This window comes from Marmota marmota, unplaced genomic scaffold (assembly GCF_001458135.2).
Source record: "Marmota marmota marmota unplaced genomic scaffold, marMar, whole genome shotgun sequence".
Lineage (NCBI taxonomy): Eukaryota > Metazoa > Chordata > Mammalia > Rodentia > Sciuridae > Marmota > Marmota marmota.
Genome location: NW_026000103.1, coordinates 6,041,920 through 6,050,169, shown reverse-complemented (window position 1 = coordinate 6,050,169; position 8,250 = coordinate 6,041,920). Strand labels below are relative to the sequence as shown.

The 8,250-nt window shown below is 36.1% G+C and overlaps 1 pseudogene; it reads left to right on the top strand.

Annotated features, from left to right (window-relative positions):
* The first annotated feature begins 556 nt into the window (after positions 1–556).
* Positions 557–1,094, top strand: LOC107156491 (annotated as a pseudogene).
* Positions 1,095–8,250: the final 7,156 nt, after the last annotated feature.

The following is an 8,250-nucleotide window of genomic DNA, read 5'->3' as shown; positions in this document are numbered from 1 at the left end:
CAACAAAGACCGCAGCAGATTGCCTAAAGACTGTGTCAAAGCCTCCTACTGCCTCCTTAAGGGCAGGGTTATCTCTCTGAGGCTGTCATTAGGAGACAAATCTCTCCATGTGCCAAATGCACCCTTCCCTCTACACCCTTGCTCTAATCCTGCTACACACATACACACATATATAAGACAAGTAAGACCAGGTGCTAATGAACTCAGATAAATGATAAAGGTGAAAAGAAGGCTCCCCCAAAGTAGTCTATAGTCTGGTGTGTGTGTGTGTGTGTGTGTGTGTGTTGAAATTAAAGAAGAGAGGAAAGGATAGATGGGAGTTTTATAATTTTACCTGCTTTTGCCAAAGTGGGAGAGGAATTGATTTATGATAAAAATTCCCATTCATGGAACAGTCAGTAATTCTCCAGGAACACTTATTATTTACCATATATCAGAAACTGTTCCAGATGGAGGTAAGCAAATATATATCTGTTCTGTGTCCTGGAGACACATGGGGTCTAGTGGGGTAGCAGGGGTGAGAAATGACATTAACCAACTATTCACAAAAAGTATCATGGGAGCTGACATCCTTCACGAGGACCGAAAGTTTTGGTGCAAGGAGCCCAAGAACAAGGACATCTACCTAAGGTCGTTGGTCAAGTTGTACAGGTTTCTGGCTAGGTGAACCAATTCCACCTTCAACCAACTTGTACTGAAGAAGTTGTTCATGAGTCGTACCTGTCTCCCTCTCCTGAATGATCTGGAAGATGAAGCTTCCTGACCAAGAAAACAAAATGGCTGTGGGACATGGGACCATAAGAGATAACGCGTGTGTTCAGGAGGTGCCCAAACTGATTATGTGTGCACTGTGCGTGAGCAGCCTAGTCCACTGCCACATCCTCAAGACTGGGGGCTAGATCCTCAACTTTGACCAGCTGGCCTTGGACTCCCCTAAGAGCTACAGCTGGTCCTCACAATGGCCAAGAGGTGCACCAGCATTTTGGCAAGGTTCCCAGGACCAGGCACAGCCACACCAAACCCTATGTCTATTCCAAGGCCGGAAATTCAAGCGGGTCAGAGGCCAGAGGGCCAGCGATGGCCACGAAAACTAACCCCAGATCTTATTGGATCTTACTGTTAATAAAAAGATTTTGGATTAAAAAAAAAGTAAATACAAAATTGCTTCAATGTTGGGGGCTCTAAGGAAGAATACTATGACTGAGTGCAACTGGGAAGCAGTAGGTTTGCAGCTGGTCAGGCACATTGGGGAAGGCTTCACAGAAGATGCGACTAATGAAAAAATCTTGTTGATATTCCATACAATAAACTTCAAGGCTAGTTTGATTATCTTTATTTATAAAACTGGAAGTCAAGGCTTAGGACAAATTAAGTAATTTATCTGAGAGTAAGAGATGGGATCAAAACCAGGGATGTTATTCTTTAAAATCAATTATAGTTCCTGCAGGTCACCTATTTTAATCTTAGAAGCTGATGTTCTTTCTCAGTTTCTGGACTTTCTTAGAGCCAGAGATGGGTGAGCTCATTCTAGGACTGGAAGAGGACAGATGAAAGCATCAGGTTCCCCAGGTTCTAAGATGATTTTGGCTCATGAAAATGAAGATTAGGATTGGAGTTTCTGCTAAGGATCCTTTAAATCTACTCCTGCATTTTTTTTTTTTTTGCAATGTACTCAGGAAAATTATAACCCATAAAGATAGGGCTCCTGTTGTTGTCTATCTCTCAAAACTTTAATCAAGGTATTCAGTGTCCTGTACAAATCTTAAGTGATGGATTTTTACAAATGTGTTCACCTATCTAATCCTCACACCTATTAAGATACAGAATATCTTTCATGCCATTCAAAGATCCCTGTTGGCCTCTCAAGGAACAACACCCTCTTCTCCTAGGCCATCCATAATCACTGTTCTGATTTCTATCACCATATATTGTGGCTTTTCTAGAAATTCGTATAGGTAGAATAATAGACTATCTATTCATTTGGGTCTGGCTTCACTCAGTTGGTTTTGAGATGTATCCATGTTATTGTGTATTAGCAATTTGTTACTTTTTATTGCTGAGTCATATTGTATATCTACATCATAATTTGATTATTTATTCTCCCACTGATGGACATTTGGGTTACCTCTAGATTTGAATTATTATGATAAAAGCTACAAACATTCACAGACAAATCTTTTTGTGACCATCAATTTATAGATCTCTTCCTCCTAACAGTGGAATTGCTTAGTCATAAAATAGACATATAATTAATTTAATGACAAACTGCCAGACGGTTTTTCAAAATAGTTGCACCATTTTACACCTCCTTAAGTGATATATGAAAGTTCCAGATTTTCCTTATCTTCTCCAACTCTTGGTATTGTCAGTTTTTTTCACTTCAGCTTTTTGGTGGGTGCATAAAAGTATCTCACTTTAATTTCATAGGTATTCACCTAATGATTAATGATACTGAGCCTTCTTTCACATATGAATGGATCATTCTTATGTCCCTTTTTGTCTATTAAAGTCTAATGTACAAGTTGATTTCTGTTTTTATTATTGAGGTGTAGAAGTCTTTTGTAAATTAAGGAGATAAATCCTTTATTAGACATTTGTATAGTAAATATTTCTCCCAATCCATGCCTTCTTTATTCATTTTCTTAATGTTTTTAATTTTGGTGAAATCCAATTTATTAGTTTTTTATTTTATATTTATTGCTTTTTCTTTCCTGAGAAATTCATGTTTATCTAGAAATTACAAAGACCCTTCTTTATGTTTTCTTCTAGAAGTATTATAATATTAGTTTTATATTTAAGTCCCATGATACATCACAAATTAGTTCTTGTATCTGATGTAAGGTAGGGACCAATACTTTTTTTCTTCATATGAATAGGCTATTGTTCCAGAACCATTCATTGAAAATAATTTCCATTTTTCATCATATTACATTTGTATATCTAACAAAAATCATTTGACCTTACGCACATGGCTCAATATCTATGCTATTTGTCTATGTATCCCATTGCTAAATTTACCTATCCTCTTACCAATGTCTCAGTCTTGATTAATATATTTTTAAAGAAATGTAGCTATCGATTCTTTTTTTCCTTTTCAGAAATGTTTTTCTGTTTAATGTCTTTGGCATTTCCATATAAGTTTTATAATAAGTTTGCCAACTTCTGCTAAGGTTTTCATTGGAATTACATTGACTCTTCAGATTGAGTTGGAGATGACTGACATCTTTACAATTTTTGAGCTTCCAGTCCATGCATATAGTATATACTTCCATTTCTTTAGATTCTATATTATTGTTCTCAGTAATGTATTGTAATTTTCTGTGTAAAGGTGTTGTATAAGGCCCTGCTTTGTAATTTTTTATATAAAGGTCATAGGGATAAATTTAAATAAATTTTAATTTTTAAAAAATTTATTTCCAAGAATTTTATGATTTGAGATGCTTTTGCAAATGAAATATTATATTTTATAAATGAAAATTTATATTGTTATAAGAGTAAGACTATAGAAATACAATTGATTTTTATATACTGACCTCTCATTTCCATCATCCTTGTTTAATTTGCTCATAAGTGCTCAGTACTTATAATTTTGTTTCTTTTTTCTTTTTTGGGGTGGTGGTGGTGCTTATTTTTGGTAGGTTATTTAGGATTCTATTTGCACACAATTATATCATCTATGAAGGGAGTTATATTTATTCCTTTCCAAAGTAGGTGCTTTTTATTTCTTTTTTTCTCAATGACCATAGTATCTATGAACCATGTTGAAAAATATTGATGAGAAAATACATTCTTGCTTTGTTCCCAGTTGTTGGTGAAAAGCATTCAATATTTCACCATTAAGTATAATGTTAGCTATAGGATTTTCATATTAACCTATATTGAAGAAATTTTTTTCTATCTCTAGTTTTCTGGGGGGTTATTTTAAATCATAAATATAAGGTTGAATTTTGTCAAATGCCTTTCTGCATCTATTGAGACCATCATAGAATTTTCATTTAATTTCCTGATGTTATAGATTACTAAATAATTACTAATTAACTCATTTTGGAATGCTAAAACAATCTTACTTTCTTGTGATAAACTCCATTTGGTGAAGTGTTAATTATTTTTATACATTGTTGGATTTGACTTGCTAACATTTTGTTAATTTTTGTGTCTACATTCATAAGAAATGTTTGTCTGCAATATTCTTTTCTTGGAATAGTCTTGTCTGGTTTTGATATCAATGTAATGCTGATCTAATTAAATGAGCTAGGAAATGTTCTCTCCCTGTTTTCTGAGAAAGATTGGGTGGAAGTGTTATTTCTTCCTTAAAAGTGATAAAATTAGTCAGTGAAGCCATCTCAGTCTGGAGTTTCTTTCTGGAAAAGTTTTAAATTATGAATTCAATGTCTGTTGCAGTTATAGGTTATTAACATTTTCCATTTCTTATTGGGTCAATTTTTGTAAAATATGCTCTAAATAAATGTATCTGTTTTATCTGAACTGTCAACCTAACTGGCTTAAAATTGCTTACATCTTTTTATTATTATTTTAACATCCATGGGATCTGTCACAATAACCCTTCTTTCATGCTTGAAATTCGTAATTCTTTTTCTCCTTTTTTCCTTGATCAATCTAGCAATTTTTTTAACTTTATCAATCTTCTCAAAGAGCCAACTTCTGACTTTGTTTTCTCCTTTTGTTCTTTTATTTCTCATTTGTTTTATTTCTTAATTTTAGAATTTCCTTTTTTAAACCCTGGGGCTTAGTTCACTCTTACTTTTCGAATTACTTAAAGTTGACCATAGATCAATTGACTTTATACATTTATCATTTTCAAATATAAGCACCCTTTGCTTTCCAAGTCAGCTTCCTTTCTATGGAGATAGTTTTGTTCTATTTTTGTTTTTTTATCCAGTACTGTCCTTGTGGCTACCTGTAGTCATACAGAAATCTAACCTTTTCTTATAAAATTGACTTAAGAATTTGAATTTGGCAATTATAATATCTCCCAGTTTTCTCTTTTTTGGGCTAACCACATTAATGTGGCTTTGGGTCGGGGGAAATCTAGACAAAGTCAAATATTCTTTTAAATCCTAACCTAAATATTCTCTTAAATCTTAACTTCATGAAAATATAAACAAAATAAGAGATCTTCTATAAAACAGCCATTCTGTAACTCTACACATTGATTTGTGCATTTTAATATGTCATTCTGCAATATTTTAAAATTTTGCAAATTATAAATCCAGAATTCCATTAAGCTCAGAAAACTGACATGGCAGGGTAGCATAGAGCACAGTTGTCCAAAGGTATGCTGCCCAATATGGTAGTCACTAGCACACATATGACTAGAATCAGGTGGACCTTGGTTTGGATTCCAATTCTTCCACTTGGAAAAGCACCCTAACCTCTCAGAGTCTCGGTTTTCTCCTCTGTAAAATCAGAATTATAATACTTGTCATCTTACATTATCTATTCTTGTGATATCTATATGATAATGCATGTAATATGTTTAATACAGTGAATACATATTTCTTATCAGAAGAAGAGAAATTAAATAACAGGGATAATGAAAAACAGAAGTTTGGGGCCAACCATTCAAAACCTATGCAATTCTGAAGCCAAAGCAGAGGCAAAGATCACTGGTACTAGGGAGAGAACCTTGCTGCCATAGGCAACCAGTATGGCTGGAGGCGTCACCTTAGTATTAAAATTCAAAAATGTCATGGGGGGCATGCTGGAAATGGAGCAAAACCATACCATTAGAAGTGGAATTGTGAGTCAGCAGAGCTGCTATGTTGGTGGGCACGGGGGTAGTGAAAGCGGCCATAGCTGGAAGCCATACAGGTCTGGGGTAAGAGCCCAGAAATGAGTTCCTATTTTAAACCTTTAAAATACAAAAGATAAGGACTTCTGATAGCAGTGCAGGAGGCAAGCTAAGGGTTTTCCTCTCTTCCACTGAGGATTATAATTGTACTCTCATTATTCAAAAGTTCATTTGAACAAAGCATGTATGAGCCAACACAACATCCTTATTATACCAACATCATTTCCCTTTTATCAACCGTGCATGCGACAATTCACATTTATAGAAACACCCGTGATAGGAAGACTGCTCATAAAGGAAAAGGAACTGGGCTTGGAATGAGAAGAACCAAAATTCAAGTCCTATCTCTGTGACTTACTAGCTTTGTCAAGTACGTATTCAACATTTTTAAATGGTAAGGTTATCACCTGTAGATGAATGATATCACACTGCACCTGCTTGTTTTGTGGCAATGGTATGAAATCCAGATGAAGAAGTTGTACAGTACTTCTCAAATGTAAGGAATTCCTGGAAGGATAGTATCTGAATAAGATCAGTGCAGTTTGTCTCTGACAAGTTACAGTTCAGCTCTCAAAGTTCCAGAATGATACAGGAGGCACAGGGTCCTCCTCTGCTCCTATCTCCTTGCATCTCCAAGAAACAGCCCGGACTACCACCCCCAACCCCCATCCTTCCTGTCTTCTCAAGGTCTTTGGAACCTTAGACAAGTTCAAGGGGCTATTATCAAAAAAACTCCAACAGAGGCCTATTTGGATTTTGATGATTCATTTTACCATCAATTCTGCAAATAAAACAACACTAAGAAGAGAAGAACCTTCCTTCTTGCTTTGTTGCCCATTTCTCCAGGTCAATCCATTCAGAAGTTCAAACTGGACCCCCCTAGCTGTTCCCAACAGAAACCCTCTTCATTGACTCTTACGGTCAGCATTTCAGAAGGGTCCCACTTTCTCTTCCCACTCTTACTCCAACACAAAGAGATAGTGGAGGAGAAAGATGACTTAATACTACTTTAAGTGCTTTAAAGACAACAGGACAATTTTTCACTGAGTTTAATATCCATTGCTTGAAGTAAAGGGCCTTTCTCTGATCCTGCTGTCCTTCTGCATACCATCTTTTTTGCTTTTTTATTTCCTTCTCTAATTTCCCTACTTTGCTCATCTCAGACCAATTTCACAGAGAAAGAAGAGTCACCTCCTATCTACCTTACCACAGAAATGGGTCTACAATACAAAGGGAATGTGGTCAAATGTTTGTTGTCTTGCAGAAGAGCCCACTGTAGGCAAAATATAAAAGATAAAATAGAAAAGATGAAGTCTGGCTTCTCAGCAAGCTCTGCTTCCCAGATGTCATGGGGTAACCGAAGAAACACGGAGTAAATCTGAATACCTGCTCTCACACAGTGTGCAGTGGGATGACAAACTTCTCCAGAGCCTTCCACCTACTCCTGTCATCTATAAAGTGAGGGTGGTGAACAATGACAGCTGCCATTTCATGAGTGTGCTAGGTGCCAGGGGTGGTGCTAAGCTTTTTACAGGTACTTCCTCTCTAGTATTATTTATCCTGCCAAGAAGGGATCTAAAACTGAGTGCAGTGGAGTAAATCTGCCCTGGTTTGCAGAATGAGTTCCGTTGAAGACGGATTTATATCCAGGTCTCTCCAAAGCCTGTGTAGGAAATCTGTTTCTATTATCTTTATATCTCCTCTAAAGACTCCTTGACCTTCTCCTGAAGTTGGCCAGTAATTACAATGCACATTTTCCTGTGTGATTTTCACTTTTCAGGTGTAATGTAAGTACATTCACCTGCCTGTGTCTCCAATTAGACTCTGAACATATCTCCTGGAAGGCAAGGCCTAGGACATGTATCTAGACCACTTAGCACAATTCTTGACCTATAATATGTGATAAAGGTTTGCCTTGCACCTGAAAGCAAAGGCTGGAAGGGAATATGCTTTGCAATAGTTCATGCCTATCATATTTGAAAGCATTTAATAAACTGGCCCATCCTTTTCTCTCTAAGTATTGCCATCCACCTTCCGGCATTGTGCCTCCTACCTTCTCATAGGGAATAGTGGGCAATAAGCACAGTTCACCAGAGCTACTAGACAATGTCTATGTGGTTAAGAAAGAGAATGTTTAGCTCAAACCACATTATTTTAGCATGACTGTCATAACTATCTGCTCCCCCTATAAACTCAGACTTAAAGGTGATAAGTTATAAAGAAAAATGCATGATCAATAAGACATGGATTTCCAATAAAGGATAGAGAGGTGTGTACACATTTTAGAGAGTTTATTTAAGAGAAATGTGCTTTAGTCTGATTATATTTAGCTTTGGGCCGTTTATTTCCATCCTTACTGCATGGTATTAACCTAAAATAGATAAATCTTTGGTTACTCCAAGAAAGTGTTTCAACTGTAATTATGGATTAACACTCAC